Source organism: Bactrocera tryoni, chromosome 2 (assembly GCF_016617805.1).
Source record: "Bactrocera tryoni isolate S06 chromosome 2, CSIRO_BtryS06_freeze2, whole genome shotgun sequence".
Taxonomy (NCBI): Eukaryota; Metazoa; Arthropoda; class Insecta; order Diptera; family Tephritidae; genus Bactrocera; species Bactrocera tryoni.
In genome coordinates, this window is record NC_052500.1 from 9,100,282 (window position 1) to 9,120,446 (window position 20,165).

General features: G+C 39.1%; 1 protein-coding gene and 1 long non-coding RNA gene across 4 annotated transcripts in view; one reads left to right on the top strand and one right to left on the bottom strand.

The window, feature by feature from the left end:
- LOC120769547 (protein sax-3) overlaps positions 1-20,165 on the bottom strand; it is a 289,146-nt gene that overhangs the window by 197,588 nt on the left and 71,393 nt on the right. The window lies entirely within an intron of this gene.
- Positions 428-18,293, top strand: LOC120769551. 2 transcript variants are annotated; one of them, XR_005704851.1, is made up of 3 exons: positions 428-7,546; positions 16,323-17,134; positions 17,978-18,293. It is a non-coding gene; the product is annotated as an uncharacterized LOC120769551 (long non-coding RNA). The 2 variants fall into 2 exon arrangements; XR_005704852.1 differs by lacking the exon at positions 17,978-18,293 and adding an exon at positions 17,665-17,959.

Below are 20,165 nucleotides of genomic sequence, written 5' to 3' on the forward strand. Positions count from 1 at the left end.
GCGCTCTGGGCGCTGCCGATTTTTCGTGCGATTCATTGGAATTCTTCGGTCACTGTTCTTTGTTAGTTGCTCGCGCTTCGTTGTGCAAATGGACTTTTGCACCAAAATGGATGTGTGATATGTGGTTTTCGACATATTTTCGTGTAGTCTGCGGTGTTTTTGTGTGCCTTATGCACAATTGTTGTTGTGCTTTATCTTGAAATGCCGGAATTTACGCGCTTGTATCTTCGTGATTAATTTATAGACGCTTCTCAGCACACTTAATCGGGTTCATGCGTTCACGCCTCTGCAATTTCGCCAAACGCGGTGTTCATTGTGAGTTTCGAACAAGCGAAAAGCAAGTTCATATTGTATATGGGCTCCCTTCGATTTGTTCGCAATAAATTTGGGTATACGTAAGTTTCATTAGTACGTAAGATGACAATAAATATACACATATGTAATTCGTGGAACATACGCGAGGGACCACACTTCAACAAAAAAATATAATAAATAAATAAAGTAAACCAATAATTTTCAAGAAAATCGTTGGATATACGTAAGTAAGGTAAGGCACGTGTTGAGGCTTAATTTAGACCGACAAATGTAGTTCAGGGCACATAAAAGAATCGTGATCATGAGCTTTCGAAACTAAACCAAATCAAGCAATGTTTCAGACCACTCATTTTCATCAAATTATGTTATCGAAAAGGTTAAATTTGTTATAATATAGATGACTGCATTTCACTAATCGCCAGAGGTGGAACCTTTAATAAGCGATGGAATATCTATCACATGCTCGTTTTCGGTTCTGTGTTTTGCTTGGACAGCCGGCTCAGCATTGACTCCGTGGTTCCTACAGCCTATCTCCTATAGAAACGGTGGAGGATAAACTTTTCGTGTTCCTGCTATAGCTGAAGCTAGATTATAAATCCTACTGAAGTTCCCCAACGGGAAAAGGATAGAATTTGCTTGGTTTTCGGCAAGGCATAACTATCGTACGAGTGCTATAAAACTCAGCTTGAACTGATATTAAAAACTTTGAATGAGATTCCTACTTATGGAAAGACGTTTTAAGTTCAAGCAACAAATATCAACAGTCATTAAGTTTTATGGGTATTCAACTGGAAGTAGCAAAAGCTACATGTTATGACTGGATACTTAAATTTGGGACCACAGGGAGCAGTAAGCCCTTGGAGTTCGCTCCAATCTGCTCATTTAATTTAGATTGAGGAGATTTGTGGTGGTTTAAACGTAAATGCGTGGAGAATTCAAAAACTCACTTCAATGTGGAGTCATTGTGGCCGGGTACCAGCACGTTAGAAGTCTTAGATTGGCCTCGAACCGGAGCAAGGTGGATAGGTGTCCCTTCCACCTTACAAATTAGAATCAAAAAATGCCTTGTCGATGGCACGTACTCACGTAAAACACACCGGACGTTGGATGTTGTAGTCACATTCGCTCATCTTGGTTTTCTTGCATACATATTTATCTTAAGCTAAAGGTGGTTGAGACTATCAGAGGGTATTGCTTGCATTTTCCTCCTACTTCACGAGACGAATCGGGGTGCCTCATCCAAACCTCCTTCTTTTATAACACGGACTATGGTCAAAATTACGATGTTAGAAAGTTCCAAATGCTGAGTTCAGAAACAGCTAGCGTCTCAGTGGCGACCTTTTTCAATATATTCGCTATTTTTTTTAGAAATCTACTCTCCATCAGAGCATATCTATATCACGTCTGCAAACTAACGGACCTAGGGATAGAAAGTCAAGGATTCACCCTACTCGAACTGTTAACAATTCCGAAAAGCAATAAAACATGCCGAGCAAATACCAATCCAAATACAATTACAGTCCGGGAACTCAACTAAGATCAATTACAGCGATTACGACTGACAAACGGCGCTTCCAAATAGTAAATAACAAAATGATATAAAAAGAGAACGGTAAACACTAAAATATAGTAAAATTTAAACAGCTACTAAAACATTACGCAAGACTTGGCGCCAATTGATTGCTTATCGCTGACAAGCTGACTTTCCACCAAGGCAAACATTTGTTGTACAACTACACAAACACAACTGTATTTATCAAAGATACGCACAATATTTACGAGCGGCGCTGCCGAAAAGGACATGCTCAGCACAAGGAAGACAAATGCTGGAATAAGTGGCTCACGAACAAAAGAAAAGGGCGCAGAAGTGTCACCGAAATTGAAACAATAATAACGCCGATCAGTAACAACCCGAAATACAAAAACAAAGAAACAATTGCATGCACTTGTCGAGGCGTTGAAGGAGCTAGAAGACAGTTGCACTTGCCGCACAGGCGGGGCACAAACAAATACACACGACATCTAGCGAGCATTGCGCTTAAATGCAGCGCAGTCCAGCACACTGATTACGATCGCTTGCAACGTGGATGCATCACATTGCGTTGTTGTTGTTCATTTTCTTGCTGCTGTTGATAAACGAGTCATTACCAGTTGACGTGATGCCACACGTTGAGTGGAGCGAGTACAGCTGTATTTGTTCCCGCAATGCTAGTTGCATCATGTTGCATGCGCGGAGGATATGTGAAGAGGCAACAACAAACGTAAGTTAGTGGCTATAGCATGATACTGTGGCATATCCTTAAGATATCCTTATCGTTTGCACAGCACAGTGGTGCATTGGAGTTCAAAAGTTGGACAATAGAAAATGTTAACGGAATGGAAAGTGGCTAGAGGAAATCGGTCAACGATAGTCAAGTGGCGCTTAAGGTGATCTTAGCGTACAAAATTAGAACTGCATAGAACGGCTCAATACCTTGTCAGTTGGAAATCAAGCTCGCCTCTGGGTGCCAGGCCACTTGCTTCTGCTACATGAAGCCGGGAATCCCGAGCACCTGATGCAAGACTGAATAGCAGTCTGTAGATGGTTCAATGAAATCTTGGGGATTCTAGGCTAGGTTAGGTCATAGAGTTGATCCAAAATCGATGAATCTCAATTGGACAGATATTTATCCTTTGTGTAGCCCATAAGCTCTTAGGATATGAATCAGCAGATCCTCATCCAACGACGTAGCATTTTGTGCTTATCACACATTTTTTAAGCCGGTTAATATCAAAGCTCAAAGTGTGTGTCGGATGACCTCTTAAGGTTCATTATAGACCTGAAGAATCTCGCAGTAGAAAAAGTTCTGGTTGTTTACCAGCGCCCTCAGAACTCACTTGAGAACGCAAGCAAGCATCGGATGAAGTTATGAATAGACTACCCAGATCATTGATTTTACAGTTTCCAGTGATTCCGGCTGACGGAGTGGATGAATCCTACTCCGTGGCTGCACTCCAATTCAGAATATCTATTGCAGCCTTTATGTCCGCCAACTCCGCTTGAAAAACGCTACAGTGGAGACCACTGAGTAGTCTAGTAGCCTGGATTATGGTTAATGGAGAGCTCTCGGCAGAAAACTCCACCACCTACTCTCCCCCTTAACTTCGATCCATCCGGGGAAAAGCTCACTACAATCCTTTTTCAACGGCTTCGGTCTGCCCACAAAATCCCTGGCAGATGTGTGAGCTGAGAGGAAACCGTCAACAAAAGATTATGCGGTGCAGTATTCTAGGTTGGAAGGAAGGTAATCGAGGCAGTGGAGAATTTAAATGTTTCTCTGCCGAGGCTCCATATATACCCCGCTTCCTTAAGCCAAATAGCTGCTTTTGCCACCAAGCACCCATCAGCTAAGTCTTAATTTGGAACGTGCAGAAGGCATTGAGTGCTGGTGTTCCTAAGGAACAAAGCTTCCATTACCTAATTAAGCAAGAGATCAGTTCGATGAGACAATCGGTTTGAAAATCTAATATATATAGTGCGGAGATCCTTGCCGAGTGTCGATTCCATTTCTGAAATTTTGATGCTCTGTAAAGCTGGACGGCCAATTGTCAAAAGTATTCTTAATAAAGGAAAATCAAGTCGCACCCTCATGTAAGCATTGTCTCGATCCCCAGGGAGCTTAACATTGCACAAAAAACCGTTTGGGGTCACTGAAATAAGGCTAGAAGCATAAAGAAACTCATTGACCGAATTTTCATTTGCATGTTACTGCGGAATCGCAACAAAAACCCTCTATTTCTGAAGTGGATGGTTACTGGTGATGAAAACTGGATCACTTACAACAACGTCAATTGTAAATGGTGGCGTTCGAATCTCCGTGGATCGGGGTATACGGTAGTCAAACCAGGATAAACGGTCAGTAAGATTTGTGTTTGGTGAGATTGGCAGAGGAAGCTCTTAATTCGGTCGTATACTTTCAATAATTGGGCTGTCAGAAGAAAGCAAGAAATTGGCAGAGGAATCGTTTACTATCTTGCAGTCAAACTCCTAATTTGGACCTATATTATCGCCAATTAGACCGTCTAATGAAAGAAATCACCTAGAAGTGGCAAGTTTGGGCCAAAAAGAGAGGAGTAGTGTTCCAGCAGATTACCACAAAGCCGCAAACATAGCTGGTAACTCGCCAAATGCTGCGTGAGCTTGGCTGGAAGATTTTTATGTCTTTATCTTATAGTCGGTCCTGCCACTGTCCATGGCGAATGATTTTGCGGCTTCTTTTCTAGAGAAGCTTGTTAAAGTCCACCTTAGTCAGTATTTTATCTAAGAGAAAGACGATATTGTGTACTTCTTTGTACAACCCGCTCCACTGTATGCGCTTGCAGTTGCATTTGCTAAGGATGCTTGCAGACGTGTGCAAGACTACTTGGACGTGGCATGGCGCCGTCGATAATGACACACACGAACACTCATACAAAACTCACTCACTACCGAATGGTTTATTTAGAAACTAGCTGAAGAGTCTCTAGATAAGCGCTGCACTACATATTGATAGTTGGAACTGTGCTTGTGTGTGTGTGGCGGCGTGAGAAGTGCAGCAGGTTGCATACATATACTTATATATCCTGTGAGAAGGATATTAGGAAAACTGGAAAACCGAAGCAAGGATGCAGCAAAACTTAATTGCCGATGTGCGTGTGTAGTTTCCAAATGAGTTTTTGCTCGCAAACCAAATGACTGCGAGGCACTGACTATTTCTCTATACATGTATGCGTGTGTGTGTGTGCGTTAGTGTGCGCATAGTTACTAGGTGATAGATGGCATTTCAAACGTTTGCGGCAGCAACGTAGAATTTACACACTCCGCTCAGCACGTTTGCAGTTGGTAATGGTGATGATTTGATTAGAGCGATTGAGTGCCGTAAATAAATTACGTGCGTGCGTGGGAAATGAGCTGAATTTATTCCACATGAATCAGGCATGAATGAATTGTACAATTATGCTGTTTTTGGATTTTTTTCTGGTGTTTTTGTTTTATTTTTTTCAAGAAGAAGAAGTTTGCTTATAATCTTGACATTTTTTCATTGTCTTATTCGCCACTTAAACGCGCTTATCATCGGGGCAACGCCACCGCATTCGTATCGCAAATGATTAATTACACAAATAAGCGCTGGGACACACCCAGATACGCCAGTTAAGGAAGTTGGGGAATGTGTGTGGCTGTGTGAATGAGAATTTTTTCTGCCACTCATCAGGGTGGTCAGCGGTCGCATGCTGGAGTGACGCTTCCCAGCCTGGCGTGATTCAACTGCCGCCAAGACTATGCCGTGCCTGAGTTATTATTGTTGTATACAACAAACATGCGTGCATATATGAATATATTAGGCGGCCTAACCGAGTATCCTGCTTCAAAGCGCTTGCTGCAACGCTTCCTGTACACCTTTCTGCTCCAAAGAAATCAAAAAAAAAAAAACACAAAAATTATACACCGTTCATTAGCTGCTTGTTTTTGTTGTTATTTTTTCTGCGTTGCTCATTCGCAAATTGTTGCCATCTCATCGCCGTCAGCAGATGAATTTGCATTAATTGATCTTTCCCTTGCCTTTTGGCAATCTCTCTTGGTGTTTTTTTTTTTCTTTTCGTTTTGTATTCCTTTTCTCCCTCATTGCCTGCGTTATCTGTGTTTGCCAATTTATTTTTTCTGCTTTCTTACTCATATTATCGCCTCATTAATGACATCTGAAAGGTGTCAATTAGTGTACGTTCCAGCCGGGTACGCCGCCTGTACGCCGAAAAACACTTCACGAAAAACGCCCGAAATTTCAGTTAATTTTGTTGTTGTGTTTTCGGCTTATTTATTGTTGCGCATTAATTGCTACGTTGTTGTGGTTTTTGTGGCTGTTTTTTTACTCTTTTTTATTTGTTGTGTTGCATAAATTAGTCAGCTCAGCGGTTGATTGGTTGGTTAGCTGTTTGTTGTTGTTCGGTGTCATGCTTTTTGTTGGTGTTTTCTTTGGTTTACGTTCATACGTAGTTATCGGCTTGTATTGCCGTATTTATCCGACTTGTTATTACGGGTTTCTTTAAATTTTATGTGACTTAAGTGTTGCTTTTGCAAGAGTTCGCCAAATATTGCTCTTAAGCTTGATTTATGGCCAACTCTTTGATAATTCATAATTATTATGATTATTTGAAACACCAAGAATTTTTCACATTGCCTAAATAAAGACTTTTGATATAAATTTTAATCGCTTCTTAAGCGAATTTCTGCTGGTCGAAGACTTTTTAGAAAATTGTGGGCATACGAAGAAGGATAAAAGTAAATTATTGAATTCTGTACATAACTGATGGCAACAGCCATCCTTTCAAAAATTTTGCGTTCAATTAAAATTGTAATCACAAATTTTTCAACAATTTTCGAAAATGTTCTAATTTTAAAGGAGAGGAGAAAACGTTTGTCAAAGATCAAAGACCTGTAACATACTTGCATGTATGTAAAATAGAAAAATGTTGCTGAATAAAAATTGTTTGCGTTTTAACAAGCATATAAATATAGTAGTGTGGCATATCTTTAGGAGCATTGAGACCAAAAAACTAAAAAACTATCCAAACTATCTTTGAATAAAGACTTCACAATCACATTTTAATTTACGAATATATCTGTCAAAAAAAGAGCTTTAAGGTATATAAAATACAAACGTGTTTGTCGAAACTTCCCATTTTAATAAAACGGTGTAACATACCTTTAGGAGCATTGACACAAAAAAGGAATAATAAAATAACTATTCAAAATATCTTTCAAATTAGAATTCATAATCACACGTTAATTTACCAATATTTTCCCCTCAAGAAATATTGAAACATGTCTGATTTGACTGAAAAGGAATAGAATTAAAAAAATCAAGGTTTTCTATTAGGAATGATATGATGAAGTGTCGTTTCGGCCATTTTTATTATGTCAATTCTAATTATAATATGTTTTCTTTCTTTGCATGAATACAATTACATCGTCTTGGAAAGATATACGCCAGAACAACATTTACAAATTATTCAGTTTACCACAACCTGTTGGATTTTGAGAAAGGATTTGGGCTTGCATTCATACAAAATTATTCTCACTCAAGAACTGAAGCTATTGGACCACCGTGAATGTCGTAAATTTGCTGATTTCATCTTGGAACAGCTTGAAAATGATAAGGATTTTTTTAAGAAAATCATCTTCTCTGATGAGGCTCACTTTTATCTGAGTAGTATGGTAAATAAACAAAACTGTCGATTCTGGTGCGAAGAAAATGTACAAATTATTCATGAATAACCATTGCATTCACCTAAACTTACTGTTTGGTGTGGTTTTTGGTCTGGTGCAATCATCAGTTCGTATATCTTTCGAAATGACGCTGGTGACATCGTTACTGTACATGAAGATCTGTCTAGATTGAAGAAAACCGACTTTTTATGACCGCAATTGGCAAAAGTTAATCTTGACAACATCTGATTCCAACAATACAGGGCTACGCGCCACATAGCAAGTGCAACAACCGAATTATTACAAGAAAATTTTGGAGAATCCATTATTTCAAGAAATTATGACATTGAACGGCCTCTAAAACGTTGTGAATTATTTGAAGTTATTCGTCTTTAGCAATTAATCAGACTCTGCCGCCATTTAGAAGTCAATAATGAAAGTGCTATACATGACAAACGACTTGATTTAGTGGAAAAAGTACTCGATTGTGGAAGTCAAAGACTTTCTATCTCTCACTTTTCAATTTCACTCTTTCTCACTCATTTGTTTGAATTTTTTCAAAAGCATATTTATTATTTCACACGTTGGATATAAAGAATTCGTGTACTTCTCAAATGGTTAATAACATAAATTTTATTTAAGAGGATTTTTAAGCAATTTTTGGAGCAATTTTAATCTCTCTCTCTTTAGTATTAAAAAAAAGTATAGATCAAATAACAAAATCTAATAAATTAGTTTCCCTCAACAGTCTCAACTATCAACGCTTGAATCACCACTACTAAAACGGTTAAAAACCCAATTAACTTCACGTGAAAATTGGGTTAATTCTGCCAATTAACACTTTAAAATATCTCCACACATTTTACGAAAAATCAACAGAAATCTCCAGGCACACACGCATATGAATTGATGGAATATGCTTTCGGAGCGTTCATGTAAAATAAAAATCTTTAAGATTTCGCTCAATATCGCCTGTCATTTCCGTCTGTCATAAATCAGCAGAAATGCCATAAAGATATCATTGCAGCGAGAGATATGCTCCACTTCAGACGAAAACATCAATTGGCGCAGATTAAGAAGAAAAAATGGACCAAAACAGCACACACACATACATACACACTTGTGTTAAATGCGTAAAAACGTACAATTTCGGCTCGAGACCGCTAATGAACGAGTGAGTGAAACGAAATCTGAAAGAAATATGTGTGAGAGAATGTAAATGGAAATTTGCTAATTTCGTTTTAATATTGATAAATGATGTCGATAGGCGCGTCTGACATTTCTGTCAAAGTTGACACAGTGCCAAGATTGCGCGAGTACAGTGGGAGAAGCAACAGCTACACGAAGAATGTGGAACACTGAGGAACTACGAAGAGCTACGCAACAAGTAGATAGGAATATTTTTTTCTGTTATGGGAAAGCTGTCAAGATAACCAATAACCGATTCATATATATAATCGTCGAGGCATAAATTATGAAATCGGTTCGGCAGTATATTGGTACTACAGGCCATACTTATACCACTAAGAAGATTTGGAATTGAAAAAATTGGAATGAACTTCCGACTTCGGTCAGAAAATAAGGTAATGAGGCATGACGTCATTCTATCCTTTGAGTGAAGACTTTATAGAAATGGATTTTCTTAAAACCTAAGCCGTAAAAGTTAAAACGAGAACTAAGAATCTTCGTGAGGAGTATCAGGGTGATGCGATTCCAATTACTGGATATTGAGTACTGTGGTCAGACGCCACAGTAACCTTATTGAGAAAACTTCATAGAATTTGCTCTTCATGAAACCTATGATCTCAAAGTAGTGTGTCGTCTATAGAGATGACCAAATCTAAAGTGGTTTTTAGTTCCAGGGTTCATTCTAAGGAAAATAAACTAAGACGTAGCGAAAATTGGATGCTCATATTTTGTTCTGTCATGCTCCCAAGAAATACATAAAGAGTTCATTCGGATATCCGAAACTTATTAGTTGAAACAAAAATTATTTCTGCGGATCAAATCAATAACCGAAAAGGAAGTTAAGATCAGATCTGAAGTCTCTAACCTGCAATCACTAAAAATACTACAATTAGTTTGCAACTACCACCAGCTTTCAGCTCCTCACACAGCCGAAGTTGCCAGAAGCAAACTCATTAGCATATCATCAATCTCGCAGCCAAACTCTGGCTTCGGTAAAAGATGTTACTTTTTCACCGAACTTGTTGATCTTGTTCTCACTAACACACCAACTCCTCCACAAAATCTTGGCAGCAGCATTGAAACGCCAAAGCGTTGAAATGAGGAGCGCCACCAACGCCGATACCAACCCGACGACACCGCCGTCTATATTGAGGCAAGCCACCAATTGATTACTTGCAATATTATCCACATCCAGTGCGGAGCTCGACTACATCTGCTTCGCGCTTGTCACTCGTGCATCTGTCTGTTTTCTTATTTCGCGGCTCATTGGCCGACCGCCTCATTGACTCGGCATTATGTAGCGATCGTCTGCAAGCAGAGCTCACTCGCTTTGAGTGTTGTGTACGCCCTTCAAGATCACTTTGTTAGAGTGCAGCAGCGAGCGCTCAAGACAAATGTGCCATTAAGTGAATTCATTAAGTTTCTACAGTTTTATTTTTTATTTTCTTTTGCCTCGCCGCACTTTCCTCGCCATCAGCAAGCAACTAGCTACTTTAGTTCGATCTCACAGCATCGTGCAGTTGTTGTAGTTCTTCAGCGTAGTGTTCGCCTCCCTCGTACTGTGTTTTGGCGGTTGTAGGCGTCTTTCTTCGCTGGCTGGCGGTGTCTGCCACATTTTATGTGGAAGCGTTTTGTTGTGTCATGACACTCGCTGCCACTTAATGAAGCCTCCAGCCATAAATATGTATAAGTATATCCAGTTGTGAGTAGCTTTGTGTATGAAATTGTTGCTTTTTACATGCTTTTGATATTTATGATTTTATTGAGTGTAAAATTTATTGGCGATTTAGTTTTTTAGCTTAAGTGTTTTATTTGTTTATGGGATCGTCACCTTTTCGGTCTGCTTTTTCTTCCTCTAATACATTATATGATCTCATAGATACATATGTAAGTGGTTTACTTAGTTGTTTTGGAATTCATTACAAAATATATCATAATTCAATATCATCTCTTCGGCACTTTTTCTTTTTATACGCATCAGATACCCTCATCATATCATAGGTGGTAAATATGAGATGATCTTGTGAGACCGACCAGGCGGCTACTCTTAGTTAATCAAAGCATTTATGTAAATGTTAAAAAATATTCACACCGGATTTTCGACTATCGACAGACCATAATTTTTTCCGGCCCTTAATCTTTAAAAATATCGATCTCACAATGACTATTTTATATTTAAAAGACCAAATCTGCGCGTTTTAGGGCTACGAGTGAACTAAAATGTGGTTTGAAGGAACTATTTAGTCTAAGCAACTATATTGTTGTCCAGTAACTTCAGTCGAGTCATAACTATTCGAAGAACATTTAGTTGTTGTTGTTGCTGTAGCGACAAAAAGCAATCCGAAGGTAATTTGGAGGAAGGCTGTCGAGTTCACAGTCGTTGGTCGTAAAAAGTCTGGTTTGTAGAACCGATTGTTGAAGGAACCAGAACATTGCCTAATAGATACCTCGGTTCAATAAAGGTATAACTCCAAGTGGTAGTCCAGTTCCCATAATCGAAGCTCATTACTTCAAGATTACAGAGTGACTAGGGTTCAGCAATTCCTTAGGACCCAATAACTATTTAATATTTTTCAGCAAAGACAACTCTTGAACTTGTATAATATCATGCTTTATATAAAGATAATCAAAATAATGAAAAAGCACACTTTGAAGTGATATTCCTGTAAATAATTTCTAGATTTCTTCAACGGGATCAGTTTTACTCTGGTAAGTCAGTAGTACTCTAGTAGGCTGAGATTTGATGGTAACCGAAATAAACCTAAGCTAGAAGAGATCTTTTGGAGAATGACATTTTCTGGAACGTATGTGAAATCCAGCTTTTCGAAACTTAAAAAAAGCTGAAAATTTTGTGGGCTTAAATCGTGAGTGAAGAAACTCAGGCAAGGGAACTGCGCTATAATATTTCAAACATTTTGGGGGGTCACACTTCGTCATTCGTAATCGGTGTAATGCCTCGGATCCAGCAAATGCTAATCGCATTGGGGAGCATATCGCTGGAAACAGACAGCGTTCATCGGAGAGCAAACCAAAGGCACCCTCAAAAAAGAAGAAGTGCAAAAATGTAGCCGGGAAGCTATACGTCTAGCACGCGGACGACAACGTCCAAGGCAGCGGCGGCGGTCAATTAGATTGCGAAACGGCATTTGACCGTCGCGCTCATAGACCGGAGTAACCAGCTAGGATAAATGTTACAGGAGCGGTGGAAAACAGTGGAAATGAAGTTATTGGAAGTCCTCTTCTCGAGAATGGACGTCATTTAATGGGGCAAGATGGCTTGGCGGAGTCAAAATCTTGAAATGCAACGACAACCCGACGCTAACACGGGCAAGGGAAGTCTGAAAACTTCCTAACCTGTGGAAAGAAGCAAAGTTGGAAGTGGTAGACCGCAGTAGCATGCCATCGGTTCCCAAAGCAAAGGTAACCATACCTCGCGTGGTGAAGCCCAAACATTTTCTGCGACTGCTACAAATACAGAATCCGGACTTGCTAGGAATGTGCTAAGCGTGGCGAAATTCATCCAGATCAATAAGGTGGCAGAGGATCTTCTGTACACGAAGTTTCCGAAGATGGTGTGGGGAGAGGGAAACGCCACCCCGCGGATAGCAATAAAAATACGATGGAGATGGATGAAGTAGAAAAGGATCTCGGACTGGAAGAGATCATGGCTACTTCACTTACCTACAAGAGGTGGAGGTGAAAGGAAAACCCAGACCACAGCCTAGTGGTTCAAAACCAAGAGCTGAGGGTACTCCAAGTGAACCTCAACAAGAGTGAGATCGTCCCTACCGAAGTTTCAAAAGTTTATGTTTAACGAATTGTTGTCGACTCTAAAATTCATTCTTAGATCTATATATTATTTTCCCAAAAATTTTGTTAGGGTTTCAACGCTTGGTCTGGAATTTCTTTACTGTCCCATTAGCAGTGGCTATACATCACGCAGCAGAACTGAAAAACTCAATTCATCAGGATTTTTCATTATGTCACCGATATATTACGTTAAGTATGCGGTTTGCTACAACACGTCTCCGCTATTTAAAGAACAATGTGTTGTACAGGTTTATCTTCGGCTATGTGTTTGACTGTGCATTTATTTGTGTTCTTAAGTCACTTCACCATTACTTATAAGTCCACTTAAGCACTTAAGGGGTTAATTAATGAGCGGTGACGACTGTGTTACGTGTGATTTTCACGACGAAAAACTATTGTGGCCAGCAATTAACCTACTCCCCCAAACACAGGGCAGCGAATACGCGCATAGAACGCACAACAACAAAAGCAACAATACTCTGTATATGAAAACAGCTCCATTACCGAAGAGTTGTATGTGACTTTTGTTGTCGCATTTGACATTTGTGCAACAACTGCACTCAAAATATGGCGTATAAGTGATTGCATGTGTGGTGGTGTGTTGGTGCGGCTGGTGCGTTGGCATTAACCCTAATCCCTTTAGGGGTTTGCCGTGATGCTGTGATTACCTTTTGGCTTTCGGCTTCTGCACTTGAACTAAATTTAAAATTAAATTAATTTTTCTTGTTTGTCAATTTGATGAGTTTTTCGGGAATTTTTATGGCTTTGCGTACAGCAATTTACAAAATATGTATATAAATAACATCAAAGGGGGTCTCAACAGCATGGAAGAATAGTTGTTAATGCATATTGTTGCACATGACTCCATTAAATCCTGCCACTGCCACACAGAGCCGCTGAGACTAATTTTGTTACTGATCCTGCTACTAAATACTTAATTTTCCACACATCCGCCAATTGTCAGTCACTTTTGTCGCCTCCTAGGGCACTGCTCCTGCATTGCTCCCCACTTATTTAACCCCACTTCGCTGAGTGTCTATGCGCAATTAAATATTACACAATTCGAAAAATGTTGCAAGTACTGCCAGCACGCATTTTACGCTGTCTGCAGCTGCCACAAACACACGCACGCCTTAACTTGCTCATTCATACACTCAAAACTGTCTGTTTATTTATTTTTTCAATTAGCACTTTGCAGTTATTCTCTATTTTCATTCAAATATTGCATACTTTATTTTCACTACATTCATTTAATTGCGTACACACAGCTGTACATGTCATAATAAGTTGCCACACTCTGTCAAATAAGTTCCAGAACTACATTGAATACAACAACAGCTCACCTTAGTATTTGGAAATTTAAAATTTCAGGTCGGTGAAACGAAAATTTACTCGCATATAAATATTTTGGGCTCGATGATCGAATATTTTAATTTATAAAAACCGATAGATGGCGCTGTGAAGGAATTAATTGTTCTTAAAGGGGCAGAAAACATGCGGGAAGTAATTTTAAGGAATGGTGCCACATTAACAGTCCTTGGTCGGTTAAATATCTGAGTTCTGGTTACTTAGACCCGTGCAACGTGGGAATGGAATTAGCTCTATACCATATGTGGGTCCGTAGAGACAAAACCTGGGGAAGATATAGGATGCGATCCACCTGTTACGTCAATTGGTGGAGAAAATTTTTCGAAAAGAAATTGTAGCAAAACATCTGACCGCTCGGAAAACTCTGGATCCGAAGAATATAATTGCCTCCGATCTCCGCTCCTCATTCGGTCACTAAGTATATCGTGAAGAATCTTCACATAGAAAATTTGATTCGGAAAGTCAGGTACAAGAGGACTGAATAAAAACAACCAAGCCTTTTTACGCACAAGGTCTCAAAAGGATGGTCTAATGATAGGTTTAAGGACATGAAAGACATAAGTAACGAGGACACATTCAGAGAGTGCAGTGATCTACGCAAAACAGAGTCCTTGGACACCATCTATGCTTCCGTCCAACACCTTATCTAGAACTTAGGTTCTAAACTTGAATTTTTTTGTGTTCCCAACAAACTTGAAAGTATTGCTTTCTCTATAAGACTTCTCCGTCACTAAACCGATTCAAACCTGGCACTTTTTCAACACAATTTTCTCCTATAATGCCAAACACCCAATAAACACTTCAAACCCCAACTGCGGCATGCAGCATATCGCCTGCCCGCCCAGCGTTGCACAGGAAACTTTCCAATTGCTCATGCCAACATTTCACGCCTGCAACTTGAAACATTCTTTTGGCGAGAATTTATTTTTGTGTCATATTCAGCGCTACAAATATGCATAGATATGTACATAAATTGGCAGACAGACAGTCAGTTGGCCAGACTTCAATAACAACATACACACATGCTTAGTGGCAAACATATGTGAATTCACATTGCCAGACGGAGAGAACTTAATGGCTGCTTTGGAAATTGACGCAACCGCTTGGACGCCCTTGTGCCCTCAACTTAAGTGCATAATTCTTGTTATTGCTTTTTTTTGTTATTTTTCTTTCATACTTCATTGCTTTGCTTTGCTTATGAAAATGGAAATGGAAAATTGTGTGTTAATTTGCGTCGGATGAGTGTTTTCGCTGCTGAAATTATAAATTTATTTTAAAACAACAACAGCTATATTTATTAGCTGCATGTCTGTGGCTCTTAAAGTTGCATTTATCTTGTGAATTGTTGTTGTAGTTGCATCTATAAGTGGCGTAGGTCGTTCGAAATTTTTCAGTTTTTGAGATTTATGCAATGCGAGGGTAATGTGTTGACTGAAAATGGAAATAAAAAGCTGTTGGAGACGACAACGTGATCTTAAGTGACAAATAAACAGTTAAGAAATGTTTTTGTCGCTTTTTTTGTATGAAAAGTTGAATGAAGAGTGCTGAAGAGAGCTGTAGGGTACGTAGAATGGCCTCGACTCGCCACTTTCCCTTTCTATGCCTGTATCTGTATCTGTGTCTATATCTCCCATTCCATCCCCATCCTCATCCTCATCCTCATCCTCATCCTCATCCTCATCCTCATCCTCATCCTCATCCTCATCCTCATCCTCATCCTCATCCTCATCCTCATCCTCTTCCTCATCCTCATCCTCATCCTCATCCTCATCCTCATCCTCATCCTCATCCTCATCCTCATCCTCATCCTCATCCTCATCCTCATCCTCATCCCCATCCTCATCCTCATCCTCATCCTCATCCTCATCCTCATCCTCATCCTCATACTCATCCTCATACTCATCCTCATCCTCATCCTCATCCTCATCCTCATCCTCATCCTCATCCTCATCCTCATCCTCATCCTCATCCTCATCCTCATCCTCATCCTCATCCCCATCCTCATCCTCATCCTCATCCTCATCCTCATCCTCATTTTCATCCTCATCCTCATCCTCATCCTCATCCTCATCCTCATCCTCATCCTCATCCTCATCCTCATCCTCATCCTCATCCTCATCCTCATCCTCATCCTCATCCTCTTCCTCATTCTCATCCTCATTCTCAACCTCAACCTCAACCACAACCTCAACCACAACCTCAACCTCATCCTCATCGTCATCTACATCCATTATTATTTTTTCCCTTTGGCTTATCTTTAAACGTGTCTTAACTTTATCGGTATTTTATCCTAAAGAAATTTTTTCCGATACTTATCTACCGGTTTTCGTAACTCAGTAGATTTACCATATTCTAACCTAAAAATAATGTTTTGTATTCGTCTATAAGACTTACCGAAACATCTCTGTAACCATTTCAGATTACTTTAGAAGAGGAAACCCCAATCGGTACACTGAAAGATCCACAACCTGCGAGTAGTCGTCTACCTCAACTCACAACTAATTAAGATAGAAAAATAATGCATCCAAATCTTCGGTAGTGGGTTACACGTTTGAAACAAAACCTGGTTTGATCGGTCAACTCTCCAATAAATTCCATATCCTCCTTCTCACGCTGGCGGTCATCTACAAACTCTTGCATAATATTTATTATTAATATGCCACTTATCAATTTTGTCTACGATTTTATAGCATCAAAGAGCGCGCCATTCCTCATTCTAATTTTTCTCTCAAACAAACTACGATGTAAGTACGAGTATGTAAGAACATGGCAGACACCCCGTTATGTCGACACTTAACAAGCCCGCAATGTGCTTAAGGGATTATGCCTCACACTGGTGAATATTGGACACCCAACAGAGTGTTAAGAACCGGGCACTTCATCAAATTGCAACAAACAGCAATCGAAAGGAAATCGAAAAACTTCAAACATTAGAACAAGCGGTACTTTGCTCAATAGATACAATTGACGCTGATGATGCGAGCCACAAAAACACGAAGATACTTGAGCTGTGCATTTTTTAAAATACGTCACTTTGATTAATGAATGCCGGAGATTTTGGAAAACGAATACAATAACAACACTAACGAGTGGATATTTCAAACAGTTGTGTACATTTCTTCCACTTTTTTTGGTTTTGGCAGCTAACAAGGAATGCGCAGGAGCGCCGCTCGGGCATGTGGCGGAGTATGGCAAAAATTGAACATTACCGAAATGCTGAAATGTTTTCATGTAAGCGCATTTTTCATTTATTTTAATGTTACATTTTTCAACAAATCTTTGAAGAAGTGCTTAAGCGCTGAATGTTCTGTACTTTACTTTTTCAAATTTTTAATGTTTTTGGTTTGTTAAATGCTGTCCTTAATAGCTTTGTTATTTATGCTTCTTTTTATTTCTGAAGAATTTGTTATTTTAGCGTGTTGTGGTATTTTTTGGATTCGTTAATGCATTTTTAATGGTTTTTCGGTTTTGAAAATTGTTTTAAGTTCGTGTTTTTAAATTATTCATTATTCGAAATATTGTTTCACAATATTAAAGTAATCATACACATAAATTGAACTTTCTTAGCATGTCTAACAACAAAGATACCTGAAATGATATTATTACATCCAATTGTATAGATTTGTAGTTCTTCAAAAAAGTCTCTAGACGTTACGCTTTACGGTAATAGAACAAGAAAAGTATTTCTTAGTGTGGTTCTAAGAAAAAGTTAGAAAACGCTCTAATAAAAGGATTCACTCTAATCTGAATTTTCTGTCCAGAGATCAAAATTTAAACGAGAAGTATGATGGATCAACGAAATCCCAGACACCACCTTAATCTAAGCTTTATTTCCCGAATAAAAAATATGTCCCCTAAATCCAACAGATTGCTGGGTTTATGAAGCACGTTACCACCATAGTAGGCTGTTGAACTTCCCTAATCATTCTCACATACATATGACTCTGAGATTGATGGTATTTTGAGATTACAGTTAAATAAGTATGACCAATTTCGTAAACCTACAGCCTGGTTTTAAGCCACTTTCTGAACTATTTGACGTTAGAATGAAATTGAAAAATTCACATTTTTCAGGTTTTCATATTCTACAATCTCCCAGCCAGTTATACTGGCTTCAATTAAATAGCCAGAAAACAAAAGGGAAAATAAAATTTAAACAATTCAGAATTCCCTTTCTTCAGTAATCGAAAATATGGATGAAAATGAATATTACGAGACACAAATTATGGTCAACATAACCAGTCTACTATTCGCAAAACCATCACCCATTTGGGAGCCATCATTAATTATTGGAAAATTTTCGACCCGAATGGAGCACGTTCTGTACGCAGTGAAGAAAATATAGCAGCCACAGCTGAGAGTGTACACGCAGACCGCGGAGAGTCGATCCGGCGCCGTTCGCAGCAACTCGAACTGTTGTATGGAACAACTTGGTGCATTTTACGTCGAGATCTTAAATTGAAAGTCTACAAAATACAGCTTTAAGCAAGAACTGAAACCGCCCGACCTTTTTAAGCGACGTCGCTTCGCTCTATAAGTTATGAAAAATTCAAAAAAATCCGACGTTTTAGAGCCAAATTTTGTTCGGCAAAGAGGTCCATTTCTGGCTCAAAAGCAATACTGCTGTATTTGGGACTAACAACAAGCTGAAGAGATTCAAGAGCTGCCATTTCATCTAGAAAAAAACAACAATTTGGTGTGGTTTGTGAGCCTGTGGACTCATCGGTCCATATTTCTTCAAAAATGATGCCGATGACAACGAACCGTCAATGGCAACCGTTATTGCGCCAAAATTACCGACTATTTGATTGAAAATGAAGCTCGTGATCTCGGCGACATTTGGTTTCAAGAAGACGGCGTCACACATCTCATCAATCAATGGTTTTATTGAGAGAACGTTTCAGTAAGCTATCATGTTTTGGACCGCTCGATTGGCCACAAAGATTGTATAATATCACTCCGTTAGATCTTTTCCTGTGGGGATATAGAATCTAAAGTACATGCGTATAATCCCGTTTCGATTCCTTGCCTTGGAGCAAACCTGCACGTGTGTCATTCGCCGGTTACCTGTCGAAATGCTCGAACGCGTCATCGAAAATTGGACTCAACGGATGGACCATCTGAGACGTAGCCGCTGGCAACATTTGAAAAAGAAAATTAAACAAAAAAATGACAAAGATTGTTCTTTCGAATGATAATAAACATTCCCCATTAAATCTGAAGTTTCTGTATTTTTACTTCAAAAAGGTAGAGAACCTCGAAAAGAACGAAGAAAAGCTTGACTGCAAGTTTTTTCGTGTAGAAACACTATAGGCGGTTGTTTTGGTTCTAAAACAATCCGAGAATAGATTTCAAGATACAAACAGATATTTCAGAAAAAGTTACCTAGCACCGAGGGATACCCATACAAAGCGAGTAGCTAAAACTAAAGCATGACACATCATCACGGCCTGATATATGAAGTAGAGGATTGGAAAAGGGCAACAATTTATAAGAGATTATTCGAAAGAACACTTTCTGAGGGAAAGATGGCAGCAGAGTTCTCTAGTTTAACCATTGAAAGTATTCAAACAATTAGGAGCGGATCAAGAGAAATTCTTATATTTATTCATATATATTTAATTATTATAAAGACCAGATGAAGAAGTACTTAAGTTCCACTGGTAGCAACTTGTGAAGAGTCTGAATTTGATATGTTGGAGACAAGCATCTTTTTTGAAAGCAGGAACATAATATTCATGCAGAAGAGTACAAATTATTGTTTTTGTTCTTTGATACAAAATGGAACAAGAAGGCGAGATCTTTATAGCTTATAGCATGAACTCATAAACCACAAAATCAGTAATTGAATACGAGTTCAGTCTTCAAGAACAAAACAAATTCCTTACTACTGAAGCACTGTTCAGCTGGTTAAAGCGTCAGTAACTGAGGACCAACAGAACTCCCAATTGTATCCTCAAACAGACCTCACAACCAAATGCAGTCACTCTCATTTGCGCTCGAACTCCGGATCCGCGGACCGTGTGAAAAAATCCGTCATAAAATTGCTTGAGTGGCAAATCAAATCAAACAACGGTACATACAATTGAGCAAAAATACTAAGAGCATATTTATCAATCGATTCCCATTGACCTCATAGACCCGCCCGTTGCGACTTATTTGCAACCATTTATGCGCATTAAAGCGGAACTGGAAAATTGAAAATATTCGCACAAGAAAATCGAAGGAAATGCGAGTAGAGGATGGGCGAAGAGTAAAACTG